Source organism: Neofelis nebulosa, chromosome 9 (genome assembly GCF_028018385.1).
Source record: "Neofelis nebulosa isolate mNeoNeb1 chromosome 9, mNeoNeb1.pri, whole genome shotgun sequence".
Classification (NCBI taxonomy): Eukaryota; Metazoa; Chordata; class Mammalia; order Carnivora; family Felidae; genus Neofelis; species Neofelis nebulosa.
The window spans coordinates 123,900,941-123,912,999 of NC_080790.1; the positions used below are offsets into that span (position 1 = coordinate 123,900,941).

At 38.4% G+C, this 12,059-nt stretch overlaps 1 protein-coding gene across 16 annotated transcripts in view; it reads right to left on the reverse strand.

Moving 5' to 3' along the window:
- The window catches only part of PTPRT (protein tyrosine phosphatase receptor type T), a 1,082,577-nt gene that overhangs the window by 395,071 nt on the left and 675,447 nt on the right, over positions 1 to 12,059 (reverse strand). The window lies entirely within an intron of this gene.

Sequence of the window (12,059 nt, forward strand, 5' to 3'; positions counted from 1 at the left end):
TCCATATACAAATGGGCATGGCTGTGTTCCCATAAAACTTTATTTGAAAGAAAAAGACACTAGGCTGGAGTTGACCCCTGGGCCATAGTTTGCTATCCCCCCCTCCCCCAGGTGACCAAATGGCTTTTTATCTGCAGACTAAGCAAGTCTGTGTTTGAATTAAACCTGAGCAGTGTAGGGAGGACATCAAGAAGCCCCAACCCTGCCATCAGGTAGGATTCTAGAATTAGACTCTTGCCTTAGGATTGGTAACTGAGGAATGCAAAGTGAGCATCACTACCATCTTCCTGGACCTATAAAGAGTCTCCAACTATTCCTCAGTTTCCGAATTGCTGAACCCAACAGGATCTATGTGTCTTGAAACCACACCAATTAGAAAAGTCTGTTTCACTCCCAGAAGGCAGCTAGTTTGTCTCACTGATGAGTCTCTGATGCCTGGCACATGGTAGATGCTTAATAATCATTTGTTGGTTGGTCAAGCAGGTGAATCGATGACCAATGCCAGCATTTTGCCCGAATGAGCAAAACCTTTCCTGGGAGGCTTTTGAACCCAGCTCAGTCTTCCTGCCAGCACCTTCCTGCTGGATTCCAGCATCATTACGATGGTCCAGAAGATGCTGAGCCATAAAATAAATGATTCTCCAAACTTCCAGTTATAACCCCCCAGGGAATCATGAATTCATGTAAATCATTACTGGATCTATTTATATTTTGGCATTATAAAAGCAGGTACTTTTACTAAGCACTTACTCTTTGATCAGAATTTTACATACATTATTTCATTTAAGCCACAAAACAGCTCTGCCCAGGATGTATTATCTCCATTGTGCTGATAAGGGAACTGAGGCTAAGAGAATTAAACAACTTGCTCAAGGTCATCCGGCTCTTAAGTTGTAAAGAGGGAACTGAACACCTGTCTATGAGCTTCAAAGCATATACTCTTAATCATCATGGTACGCCTCTCTCGATATAGCCTTGGCCATATGTTGCAATCAGTTCCCTATTGTTAAATTAAAATATATTTAGTTTTTCTCATTACGGACACGATACACAGAATTTGTTGAATATTAAGAATATACAAAAAGGGTAAAAAAAAAGAAGGAACAAAATCACTCATAATCCCCATATCTGGAGATATTTTTCCCGTATTTTTATGCCTATGCAAATACATATGTTATTTTAAAAAATTAAACTCCTACCATGCATATTGTGCTATGACCTTCTTTTATCACTAAACAAATCATGGGTTTAAAAAAAATCCTTAAATGTTCTCTGGGGCCATGCATTTTAATGCCCCATTAGAGTCACATTATTGGGTATTAAACTTGGTCTGAGGGGTACAGGGGTGACTCAGTCAGTTCAGCATCCAACTCTGTATTTCGGCTCAGGTCATGATCCCAGGGTCATAGGATCGAGCTCTGAGTCAGGCTCCAAGCTGGACGTGGAATGTGTTTAAGATTCTCTCTCCCTCTCCCTTTGCCCCTTTACCACATGTGCATGCACACACGTGTAGGTGTGTGAGTGCTTTGTCAAAAACAAAAAAAGTTGGTTTGAATTTTTTATAGGTAACACTGCAATGAAAATTCTTATAAATAAGTATTTTCATGAAACTCTGCAGATCTCCCTAAGATACATTCTTAGAAATTAATCTATTGGGCCAAAGTGGTTGAACTATTTTATTTTTAAGGCTTTTGACACATATTGCCAGAATGCCTTCCACAGAGTTTGTACCATTCTGGGTTCCCTCAAAAGAAGAACACGACTATTCCCAATCCATGCCAACACTATTTAAAAAATTAAGTGTATGTGTGTGTATCCTTTTTAGAAAACTGGAGAATGTAGTTTTTTTCTTTTTTTTTCAGTTTAATTGGCCATTTGCATTGACTCTTTTATGAACACGCTCTTTATAACCTGCTCTCATTTTCCTCTACGGCTCTTCATTTTTGTCTATCGTCTTATGGGTTTGTAATTACAACCGGTTTTTAAGGATATAAGCTTCTTTTTGCATGAGTTACAAATATTTTTGTCTGTTTTTCATTTGCTTCTTGAATCTTTTAGGTAAGTAGAAGCTTCTAAATCATCAGATCTCTGATTGCTTTCCCAATCTACTCATCCTTGCCACAAACATCAGGACTTTGAGGTAAGGGCACAAAGTACTGGGAGAATTATAAGCAGAGAAATCTAGTCTAGCAAGTCAGGATACGAAGAGGAAAATAAAAGTTGGTGGATTAGAAGTTCCTAGGACAAAAGTGGGGGGGGGGTTAGCTGTTGGGAGTGTGGTGGGTTGGCTCTGTGAGGGCCACAGTGGGAGGAGCAAGGCCCTCCTGGGGAGAAACGATGGTTATGGTGGTATAGAAAAGAAGCTGATGGTGCAGGAGATTTGCAGCTGCTGAGCAAATGTGATTTGCGTGATGGTTAAGGGTGAAGCATGGAAGCAATGTGTCAAGGATAGACCCCAGCTTGTCTGTTTTAGACACCTGGAGTGGGTCACAGTGCTGTTCATAGAGAGTCTTACAGGAGGGCTAGTTTAGGAAAGGGAGCTGGTGAGTTTTGCAATGTTTCATTTGAGGTGTGTGAAGAGCACTCAAACGGCAACGTTGAGTAGCGGCTGGATATACAAGATTAAGCAACTGTGTATAAGGGAACCAACAAAACAGGTCCAGGACTAAGCCAAGAGGAAAACTACCATGTTAACAATCAGGAGGAAACAAAGAAACTGAGAAACTGGGAGGCTACATTCAGAGAGGCAAGAGGCAAACCAGGAAGGTGGGCTGTCAGGGGAGCAGCCAAAGGGGGATCCAGAAGGGTCGGCTTCACAGCGACAGAGATGACTGAGTAGTCAAGGAAACTACAAACTTAAATTTGCCCACTGAACTTAGTGTCTTCAAGGTTACCTGTGACCTAAGCAAGAGTAATCTAGAGGGGAATGCTGGCCTCACAGCCCTCCTGCCATGGGCAGAGGAGAGCACAGAAGGTGAGAGACCCTGCCCAGACAAGCCAGTGATTTGGGCCTCGAGGGGACTGATGCAGCAAGAGCAGGGATGGGAAAAGGAGCACAGCAGCGCCCCCTTCCAAAGGCTGGAGAGGTTTTGGCAGGATCACAGGCAACCGGGAAAAATCCAAAATTGAAGTAAGCGGTGGGGTCCAGTCCTGAAAGGCAGCAATGGGGGTGGGTGGAGAGGAAGCACCTTTCCCCTCGTGAGAGAAGACAAGATGGGAAAATGTGCAGCTGCTTTGGAATGGAGAGCTGAGGTGTCCTCGTGGCTCCATTTTCTTGAGAAGTGAGGGTGAAACCGTCTACCAACAGTCAGGGATTGGGAGAAGATTTAAGAGCTGCAAAGTGAGCTGAACGGAGAAATGGAGATGCTACTCTTAGCAAGGGTCTATCCAGGGGAGGTTAAGACTGTGAGTATCAAGCAGCTGGCATTCAGGCCACCTGGTCTCCTCCAGTATTTCCAGTTTAGAGCAAATTCCCGTTCTCACCTTGGATCAGAACAAGAGTCATATGTATTGTCTTCTGCTTGATTTATTCCCACTTTCTTTTTGAACCTAATTTGTTGATCCGTCTGGAATGTATTTTATATATTGCACGAAATAGAAATCTCACTGTAGTTCTTTACGGTTTTCTTAGAACAATTAGTTGACCAGTCAGAACTTTCCCCAGTGATTTAAAATATCACTTTCCTAGCATGTTCGATTATTTTATATCCTGGCACATGCTGAGCGGCTCCCCACTCTATTTCCGAGTCACAGCCTCTTATTCTGACACTATCTCTCTGTTGTGTTCATGTAACATGTTTTAATAGTTGACAGAACAAGTCCCTTTCTTTTACTATTCTTCTTTTGCGAGGTTTTCTAGGCTTTCACTACCCTGTTGTTTTTCCAGAACACTGGAAAAAGTTTAAAAAACTTCAAAAACGTCCCATCAGAATTTTTATTCCAGTTGTATTCTTCACTTCTCTGAGGGACAAATGACACCTTTTTATAATGAGCCCTCCCACCAGTAATGCTGTACAAATCATCATTTATTAATGCTTCTTTTTATGTCCCTTAGTCAGAAATATGTTTTTAAAATTCCTTACAAATTACATTTCTAGGACTTTATTGCTTTTCTTCATATTATTTTTGACTCTATTAAAAAGTATCTCTTATGAAATCTATCACAGACAAAAGTACAGGTAATGAACGTATAGTTTATAAAATAATTATGAAATGAACACACATGTACCAACTATCCCCTCTAAGAAACAAAACATCACTGCATCACTGAAGTACCCTGTGTGTTCTATACTGCTGACTTCTCTCTCCCCATCAAAACAAAAACAAAACAAAAAATATCCAAACAAACAAACAAACAAACAAACAAACAAAAAACACCCAGTCAGGTACTAGCCAGGTTTTATGCTAATCATTCTATTTTTATTTGGAGTTATAAATATATGCATCTATCCCAAGATATCATTTTGCTTCCTCTGGCTTCATGACATACATATGAAAGTAAGTCTTTGTAATAAATGATTTGCATTTGTCACTCAATATTGTTTTGATATTCATATCAGTTGATACAGGTAGTTGTATTTCATTCATCTTATGAATATAGTCTTATTTATTTTGTCATTCTGTAGATGGTGAGATGTCCTGTAGATGGATGATAGGGCTTTTTCTCAGAAGAGCTATCTTATGACATAGTGCCAATGAATATTTTTGTATGTTCAGTTGAACATTTTTAAGAGTTCACTCAGGTATACCCAGGAGTAGGATAGATAGACTAAGGGTATAAATGTCTTCAGCTTTACTGAGTGAAGTCAAATTGTTTTCCAAAGTGGCAGTAGCGATTTATAGTCTCTCCAGCAATGTTTTGAAAGGCCCTCCTTCTCTAAATCCTTACTAACACTTAGTAATGCCAGATTTAAAAATTCTAGACCATCTAGCAAACATGAAATAATAGTTCATTGAGGATTTATTTGCTTTTAGCTATTTACTAAAGAGGCTGAGCACCTTTAATGCTTATTGACCATTACTGTCCTTTTCTTATTGATTTGTAGAGGTTCTTTGTATATTCTTGTTACTGATCCTTTTATTGGATACATGTGTTATAAAAATCCTCTCTTGGTTTGTCTGTTTTCCATTTCTCTTTATGTTACCCTTGGATAAAAATTAGTTCTTAGTTTTAATGTAGTCAATTTTATCAGATCTTTTCTGAAGAAGAGAAAGACTTAGTAACTTAATTGTAGCAATAATTTCAAAATGTGTACATATATACATGCTGTTGTACATCTTGAATATATACAATTTTACTTATCAAATATACCTCAATAAAGCTGGGAAAAAAAGACAGACTTAGATGCTGTTGGTGCCACACCCATACAGGAATGCTTACTGCAAAATGTTTGTTACTCTACTTGAAGGCTGTGAAAGCAAACTTGTCTCCACATAGGGCAAGCGAGAACTCTCAGAGAGTTAATGCCCCTAAAACAATCTTCAAGCAATGGAAGATACGAAATTCATAGATGAATATCGTAGTGTCCTCACTACTTGACTGGATTAACTCTGAGACAAATTCTATTAATACTTTCCAAACTACCTCCAATGAAAGTGATTATTATTGTGTTGTAGTTGTTTCCAACCCACGGTGGACCAATATTACCATAAAATACAAAACCACAAAAGAATAGCAAAATTAAAAAGTAAAGGTAAAATTTAAAAACAGAAAAATGGAAGCCTCTCCTTTTAAAATACTTAACCTCTATTTCTGTAATTATCTTGTCACAGACCAGGAAGAGCTTCTAATTCACTGCTGGTCCCTGGACCACACTTGGAGTGGCACTATTCTAAAACCCAGTTATTCACAAGGTAATTTTTTTAAGTTTATTTTTTAATATAATTTATTGCCAAATTGGCTTATATACGACACCCAGTGCTCATCCCAACAAGTGCCCTCCTCAATGCCCATCACCCATTTTCCCTCTCACTCTCTGCCCCCATCCACCTTCAGTTTGTTCTCTGTATTTAAGGTCTCTTGTGGTTTGCCCCCCCTCTCTGTTTGTAACTACTTTTCCCCCTTTCCTTCCTCCATGGTCTTCTGTTAAGTTTCTCAAGATCCACATATGAGTGAAAACATATGATATCTGTCCTTCTCTAACTGACTCATTTCACTCAGCACAATACCTTCCAGTTCCATCCACATTGCTGCAAATGGCAGGATTTCATTCTTTCTCATTGACAAGAAGTATTCCATTGCATATAAAACCACATCTTCTTTATCCATTCATCGGTTGATGGACATTTAGACTCTTTCCATAATTTGGCTATTGTTGAAAGTGCTGCTATAAACACTGGGCTACATGCATCAGCACTCCTGTATCCCTTGGGTAAATTCCTAGTAGTGCTATTGCTGAGTCGTAGGGTACTTCTATTTTTAATTTTTTGAGGAACCTCCACACTGTCTTCCAAAGTGGCTACACCAGTTTGGATTCCCACCAACAGTGCAAGAGTGTTTCCATTTCTTCACATCCTCACCAGCATCTGTAGTGTCCTGATTTGTTCATTTTATCCACTCTGACCGATGTGAGGTGGTTTCTCAGTGTGGCTTTGATTTGTATTTTCCTGATAATGAGTGACGTTGAGCATCTTTTCATGTGTTGCTTGGCCATCTGGATTTCTTCTTTGGAAAAGTGTCTATTCATGTCTTCTGTCCATCTCTTCACTGGATTATTTGTTTTTCAGGTGTTGAGTGGCCAACTAATCTTTAACAAAGCAGGAAAGAGCATCCAATGGAAAAAAGACAGTCTCTTTAACAAATGGTGCTGGGAGAACTGGACAGCAACATGCAGAATGAAACTACATCACTTTCTTACACCATACACAAAAATAAACTCAAAATGGATGAAAGACCTAAATGTGAGACAGGAAACCATCAAAACTTTAGAGGAGAAAGAAGGCAACAGCCTTTTTGGCCTCAACCGCAGCAATTTCTTGCTCGACACATCTCCAAAGGCAAGGAAATTAAAAGCAAAAATGAACTACTGGGACATCATCAAGATAAAAAGCTTCTGCACTGCAAAGGAAACAATCAACAAAACTAAAAGGCAATCGACAGAATGGGAAAAGATATGTGCAAATGACATATTGGATAAAGGGTTAGTATCCAAAATCTATAAAGAACTTACAAGGTACTTTTCTTGATAACACACCAATACCGGCCCCCTCCCCCCCTCCCTTCCCCTTCCCTTCCCTTCCTCTCTTCGTTACCAGTGTGTCCTGAACACACTGCATTTGAATCATTATCCTAAGGCCAGGTAAACCCGAACCAAAAAAATAAACTCTAACAAAAGAAATCTTCTTTAAGAAATACTTTCTCTTAGGTCATAGCAATATTTTTTTTAAATTATCCTCAAATAATTTTAAAGTTAGGCCTTTTGTAAAATGTCTTCAATTCTTTGTAATTGTGTTTTCATGTATAGTGTGAGGCAGGGATCCAATTTCAATTCTTCTCCCTATTCTACCATGACTTAATGAAAAGGAAATTTTTTTTTTTTTACTCAACTGATCTGCCATACTCCCTTTGCCTTCCATCAAATTTTCACATAGATATAAGTTCTGTTTTGTTCAGCTGTTCTCTTAGACTATACCTGTATCAATACCACATCTTCTCAATTAAGCAAAGATTTGTGTATCTTGATACCTAGTAGAGCAAGGACTGCAACTTTGTACTTCATGTTCAGGACTGTCTTAGTCAATCTTGGCTTTTCTCTGCCATACACATTTTAGGATGACCTTGTACATTTTTGAAAAATGTCTTATTTCTGTAGTGGAACTGCATGAATTATAGATCAATTGGGAAATAAATTATGTCTTTCTAGGTCATGTCTTGATAATGGGTTTTCCCATCTATGAACATGCCATCTCTCTCATTTAGGTCTTCTTTGATATCTTCCAGTTCTTTATACATTTATATATACTGTATGTCTTGAAATCTTACATTAGGTTTATTCCTAAACACCCTGTATTTTTATTGCTATTATAAGTAGTATCTTTAAAAGCATACCACATACTTATTGGGTAAATAGAAACACAATTGACTTTCTAATGTCAACTTCTTTGTCAAACATGTTACATTCTCTTCTTAATTCTAATAATTTGTGTACAAATTTCTTTGGGTTATCTATATAAATAATCATAGCATTGCAGTCGATAATAGTTTTGTTCTTTTACAATATTTTAACTCTATTTAATTTTCTTGTCTTCAGCCAGAGCCATCAATATAATACTTAATGGAGAGACTGGTAAGTATTTGTGTGCTTTCCAACATTAAAGAGAATGGTTTTATTATTTTATCCTCAAGTATGGTGTTTGTAGGTTTCTTAGTTTCCCTTTATCAGGGTAAAAAGATCCTTTTCGTTCCTGGTATACAAGGATATTTCCTTTTTATATCCTGCTGAGCTTTAACTGATGCTTTTCTGTATCTATTATAGTAATGACACATTTTTTGTACCTCTTAGTTAATGTAGTGAATTACATTAATGGATCTACAAATGTTGAACCAATATTGATTTCTTAAAATAAAACTAATATTTTCCTAGTCGTATACAGCAATGGATCGTTTGCTAATATTCTGTTTGGGGTATGTGCACTTAATTTTCCTTTTTCTCATAAGCTTGTGTGGTTTAGATACCAAGCTTACACTAGCATCAAGAAAAAGAAGAGGAAAGTGTTACTTCTTTTTTTTTTTTCTTGCTCTTTGAAAGTGTATATATAAGATTGGAGATACCAGTGCCTTGAGTATTTGATTGCAATTGCAAGACCATTTGGAACTGGTGTTTTCTTTGCTGGAAAAGTTTAAACTATTGATTCTATTTCTCCATTTGCTGTAAAATTATATAAGTTTTGTGTGTGTCTTGAGTCAAAATTTGAAGTTCATATTTTGTTAAGAATTTTTCCATATCCCACAAATGGTAAAATTTATCAGTATAAAAGGGTATTTATATTTAGTATCCTCATTTTATCCTTTTGTGAAACAGCCACTACAGAAATGTATAAAACAAATATTCATCTCATTAACTTACTAATAATCAATTTCATACCCTCAATAGGTAACCTTCTTAACTTCATAACAATAATGAATCTTGTTTTTCATTATAATTTTTATTTCTTAAACATGTATCCCTAAGCACTATAGGGTTTATTATTAAATTAAAATACTAAATACAGTAAATAGTATTAAACTCTTTTACAAAAATCAGTCTGAGAGACCTAACCTCTTTACATTATTGATTCAATTCCATGTGCATGTTCTAGCCCAGCATTTATTTATACATTCTGGCGAGAATGTGGATTAGTGTTTTATTCTGTTTTTAAATCTTTCTTCTTGCCATAATTCTCAGGGGATATTTGCTTTGAATTATCAGATCAGTCCCTTTTAATAAGAATGAAACCATCTGTCCAATAATCTTTCTTTATGCAACCTTACAAGAGGTGGATTGAGATGGTTTGGTTTGGTGGGTCAAGATATGTTCTGCTAGTGGGGTGTCTGAGTGGCTCAGTTGGTTAAGCGTCCGACCTCGGCTCAGGTCATGATCTCGCAGTCTGTGAGTTCGAGTCCCATGTTGGGCTCTGTCCTGACAGCTCAGAGCCTGGAGCCTGTTTCAGATTCTGTGTCTCCCTCTTTCTCTGACCCTCCCCTGTTCATGCTCTGTCTCTGTCTCAAAACTAAGTAAACGTTAAAAAAAAAATTTTAAAAAAATGTGTTCTGCTAGTGATTATATGAGTACTGGTTTTAAATATTTCTAACCCAGAGGGAAAGGGAGGAATTTAGATACATCCATCTATCATTTGGCTAGCTAGGAGGTCTACCTGGTTGAAGGTGGGAAGGGGAAAGTTTGAGAAGGAAAATAACCAGGCCATAGAACATCTTTTCAGAGAGAGAGAGAGAGAGAGAGACAGAGAGACAGAGAGACAGAGAGACAGAACTGTTTTGGTATTTTTAAAGGCAGCTTTAAGTCATCTAGGACACTGCCCCTTCCTTGCACTGGAGCATCTCTTCCCAAAGCTAGCCTTTCATTAAATCCCCCTATTTTCCTTATTCACCACATGCAGGCTTGGAGTGAGAGCTCTCATTCTCTGCAGTGTAGACTGGCATATGAAGAGGCCATCTCCTGCTCTCCAATCCCTCACTCCATCCACCAGCTCCATAGCCCAGCCTTGCCTTCAGCCTGGTCAGCCAGAGTTTGAGGATATTAATGCAGGTTGGACCTGTAAGTCTATCCCCTTGGGCCCCCAAGGGTGAGGAAGGGGTTTCTTTCGATGGTTACAGCTCAGTCATCTTTTCCCTATTTACACCCGCTTCTTCCAACAGTGCGTTCATTCCTTCCTTCCAACGTGGGTATGGCATCATCTTCTAGTTCTCAGGGCAGGTTTAAAGGTGTTCTTCTCCAACAGAAAGACAAATAAAGAAACTGATCCCATTCACAATTGCACCAAGAAGCATAAAATACCTAGGAATAAATCTAACCAAAGATGTAAAAGATCTGTATGCTGAAAACTATAGAAAGCTTATGAAGGAAATTGAAGAAGATATAAAGAAATGGAAAAACATTCCGTGTTCATGGATTGGAAGAATAAATATTGTCAAAATGTCAATACTACCCAAAGCTATCACCTACACATTCAATGCAATCCCAATCAAAATTGCACCAGCATTCTTCTCGAAACTAGAACAAGCAATCCTAAAATTCATGTGGAACCACAAAAGGCCCCGAATAGCCAAAGTAATTTTGAAGAAGAAGACCAAAGCAGGAGGCATCACAATCCCAGACTTTAGCCTCTACTACAAAGCTGTCATCATCAAGACAGCATGGTATTGGCACAAAAACAGACACATAGACCAATGGAATAGAACAGAAACCCCAGAACTAGACCCACAAACGTATGGCTAACTAATCTTTGACAAAGCAGGAAAGAACATCCAATGGAAAAAAGACAGTCTCTTTAACAAATGGTGCGGGGAGAACTGGACAGCAACATGCAGAAGAGTGAAACTAGGCCACTTTCTTACACCATTCACAAAAATAAACTCAAAATGGATGAAGGACCTGAATGAGACAGGAAACCATCAAAACCCTAGAGGAGAAAGCAGGGAAAAAAACCTCTCTGACCTCAGCCGCAGCAATTTCTTACTTGACACATCTCCAAAGGCAAGGGAATTAAAAGCAAAAGTGAATTACTGGGACCTTATGAAGATAAAAAGCTTCTGCACTGCAAAGGAAACAATCAACAAAACTAAAAGGCAACCGATGGAATGGGAAAAGATATTTGCAAATGACATATCGGACAAAGGGCTAGTATCCAAAATCTATAAAGAACTCACCAAACTCCACGCCCAAAAACATAATCCAGTGAAGAAATGGGCGAAAGACATGAATAGGCATTTCTCTAAAGAAGACATCCAGATGGCCAACAGGTACATGAAAAGATGCTCAATGTCACTCCTCATCAGGAAATACAAATCAAAACCACACTCAGATATCACCTCATGCCAGTCAGAGTGGCCAAAATGAACAAATCAGGAGACTATAGATGCTGGTAAGGATGTGGAGAAACGGGAACCCTCTTGCACTGTTGGTGGGAATGCAAATTGGTGCAGCCACTCTGGAAAACAGTGTGGAGGTTCCTCAGAAAATTAAAAATAGACCTACCCTATGACCCAGCAATAGCACTGCTAGGAATTTATCCAAGGGATACAGGAGTACTGATGCACAGGGGCACTTGTACCCCAATGTTTATAGCAGCACTCTCAACAATAGCCAAATTGTGGAAAGAGCCTAAATGTCCATCAACTGATGAATGGATAAAGAAATCGTGGTTTATATACACAATGGAGTACTACGTGGCAATGAGAAAGAATGAAATATGGCCCTTCGTAGCAACGTGGATGGAACTGGAGAATGTTATGCTAAGTGAAATAAGCCATACAGAGAAAGACAGGTACCATATGGTTTCACTCTTATGTGGATCCTGAGAAACTTAACAGAAACCCATGGGGGAGGGGAAGAAAAAAAAGA